We start from the raw sequence: 3,627 nt of genomic DNA on the forward strand, positions 1-3,627 counted from the left end.
ATTAAGCTAGGCTGGGATGCGAGTGCCTGCACCGTCAACGAGGATCCAGTTGACGGGGCTTGCGTTGTGAAGTCCGGCGCCAAGGATGCAGCATGCAGTCGCGGTGATGCGTCAGTTCTGAAGAGTTTCAAGGCTGCGATGCGAAGTCCGTCGTCATCGGCGAGGATGCTGTTGACGAGGGATGCGAAGGCCTATGCAAACGATGCGTCACACAGTCGGGCAATGTGGAGGTTCCGAAGAGCTGCTTGCAATGCAAGTCTTTTAGACCGGTCTAATCCACGCAGCAGCGGCGATGTGTAGGTTCTGCTTGTATTTGTGCTTCGCAGCAGGGGTGCTGCATCGGTTCAGCTGGGTTCATAGTGGCTGGTAAGCACCTTAAGCTCACTTCCAAGGGTCCAAGACTTGGGTGGCTTCACTTGGCAAGGTCGACTCACAGATGGCAGAGTCCAGGTGCAGATGCAAGGTTGTTGGAAGTCTGTTGTGTCCCTAAGGCTTCAGGTCAGGAGGTCAGCCAACTAGTCCTTGGAGTTACTCAAGGTTCTGGGTTCAAGAGATGCAGGTCCAATCCTTCTCACCCAGGCAAGAGGGCATCAGATCAGCACAGCAGAGCAGCAGTTCCTGCAGAGCAGCAGACCAGGAGAGTTACAGTTATTTTAGCTGCACAGAAGTCCTTCTTCCAAGGGTATCCACAGGTCCAGAAGTGTACTGAAGTGGTGGTGTCTGAGGTCCAGTATATATACTCAGTTATGCCTTTGAAGTGGGGAGAAGCTTCTAGAGGCATACCTTTGAGGTGAAGAGGTGCCCTGCCTTCCTGGCCGGGGCTCCGGACTAACTACAGGGGGGTATGCAGGCCTTGTGCGGAGACAGGACACAGCCTATTCAAGTGTAAGTGGGACTGGGCCCAGCTTTGCCCCCATCTTGCCAGTAGTAGCCCATCCAGTCATACTTAAGCTCCCGATTGTCTGTGGCTGTCTAGGAGGAATACACAAACCACAACTGTCACACATACCCAGTCACGAGACCCAGAGTCAGGCTGCAGGCACCTAATGGCTAAGGCAAGAAAATGCCAACTTTCTAAAAGTAAAAAAGATAAGATGTGGGAAACCCAATAAACCCTTGGAGGCTTGGGACATATACCAATAAATAGTTAAAGGTGCCAACAAGGGATTTACTTAAAAGAAATCAAATAAACACCAATTGCTTGAATCAATCTATTGTCAACCCCAACACTGGTGGCTGACTTGTGAACAATCAAAGTTAAAATCAACTTGTTTATACTTTGAGAAATCTTCCAGAGGACAATTTAAACATGGGTGTGTGTAGTTAAACAAATTGAAATATTTAATACAAACAAATTAACAGGGTACACAATACTATACCTACATACATAGACCGAGGTAAATTAGTTAGGTACAAAAATTGTAACCTCAGAGTCCAGTATGTTAACATCTATTCCAAGATTTCAGTATAATGGAAAATGAGTCTGAAACAACAGACAAACATTCCAAAGAAACAAATTGTTGTGGAAATAGATGTGTTAGTCGATGTTTTGGTCGCTATAGCTGATAAGTCCGTTGGACCATCTTCAGGATGATGATTTAAAAGTTAATTGATTGACTCTTATATATAGTCATGGAATGCAAATTCTAGACCAGTAGAATCCTAATTCAATTAATGATTCCAAGAAGCTAGCGCCGGACGAGTAATTAAAAGCTCCAATCTCATTCGAAGATTGACAAACAGCAACCCAAGGGGATTAGCTGTAGATATCGACTCGCTAGCGTCGAGAAGAATCTGGACGGCGTTACTTCCTACACTGTCCGTTGTCTCCACAAACAGCATGTTTCTAAAAGTAGCATTTTCAGAATTGTATTTTAAAATCCAACTTCATCATAAGTTCGGATTTTAAATTGCGATCCCAGAGACAAACATGAAGGGGTTACCTTTTCCTATTTGGATATTACACTTATAAAATACAATTAAGTCATTTCAATGCAATCCCATGGGAGAGGTAGGCCTTGCAGTAGTGCAATTGTATGTGTTTTTCACTACCAGGACATGTAAAACATAGAAGTACATGTTCTACTTTTTAAATACACTGCACCCTATCCCCTGGCCACCCTACCGAAGGGCCTACCTTAGGGGTGACTTATGTGTAAGAACCAGTTTATTTTGACTGGTCGAAATGACAGTTTAAAGCTGCACACACAGGCTTTGCAATGGCAGGCCAGAGATATGTTTAAAGTGTTACTTAAGTGGGTGGCACAATCAGTGCTGCAGGCCCACTAGTAGCATTTAATTTACAGGCCATGTGCAAAGGTAGTGTCAGTTTATTAGGGACTTACAAGTAATTTAAAGATGCTAATTGGGTATAGGCCAATAGTACCATATTTTAGGGAAGGAGCACAAGCACGTTGGCACTGGTTAGAAGTGGTAAAGTGTGCAGAGTTCTAAGGCCAGCAAAAACAAAGTCAGCAGAAACAGGAGGTCTGAATGCAAAAAGGTTAGGGGAAAAACCATGCCAAAGATGCCAGGTCTAACACATTTCCAGATTTAAATAGAGTAATTTCTAAAAGGGGTTTTCCATCAGAAAGGTCATTTAGGTACAATGGACTTGTTTAATAAAAACAAATATTCTAGCTCTTCTCCCTAAATACTGCCCCCCAACTTAACAGAAGAGCCATATACCTGTACCCTAGGTATGCCATCTTTTGGATGTGTGATGCTGATGCCTATCGCTACTTTTAGTACCAACTTGTCTGACTTTGTTCCTGCCCTTCTCTTTATCCTGCTTGACAAAGAAATGTAAATGACTTCTGTCCCCAGTCCTAGCCATGCCTCTGTGAGGATATGTATGGTACGGTACATCTCCTGCCTTTGGACTGACCTCATATCCTAACACACAGGTACTCTTTATCAGAGCTTGCTTATAGACATTGTGTAGGGGAGTGTGATACTATCACAGAACGGCAGTAAGGCATGCTGCTACAATGCTTGAGGAAAGACATCACCCATTTGGTGTGTATGCTTTGGTTTACAGAACACACATGGTTAATTGGAAGAATAACACCAGGCATTGTGAACAGCAAACTTTTCCACTAAAAACAAGTGTGTGTTTATATGATGGAGAAGCAATATGATTGTGAGGCTATTGCACAGCAGGCAGAGCCAGCCTGTCCTCAGAATCCAGTACGGAGCTAGCTTGTAGTATCAGTGCATATGGTTTACTCTTTGTTTCCTCTTTACAGCAAACTACAAATGACAACTATCTGGATGTCTCATGGCATGCACCCAAGTATGGAAAATCTAGATTTACTTATCAGTCAATATTTTGTTTTCGATATGCTGTTCTCAACATTGTGACCCATCTATAGAAAAAAGACATAATACTTTATGTATGTTAGGAAATAAGTGTACTCTCTATGGAAGTTCATGCCGGATCACAAATCAGCTCTAACTTTGTATTTATAATCTGTATCTCATGCTCATGCTTATGTTGACTTGTCGGGTGGAGGGGGCGACACCAAGTGGATAATTTATGAGGGTCTTTAATGTTTTACTTGGAAATTTCTATGCAGCAAAACATCTCATAAGGATAGCAGAAGGGGTCCACAAACGTTTTGTGAT

The sequence above is a fragment of the Triturus cristatus genome, chromosome 5_2, assembly GCF_964204655.1.
Source record: "Triturus cristatus chromosome 5_2, aTriCri1.1, whole genome shotgun sequence".
In the NCBI taxonomy this organism is placed as follows: domain Eukaryota; kingdom Metazoa; phylum Chordata; class Amphibia; order Caudata; family Salamandridae; genus Triturus; species Triturus cristatus.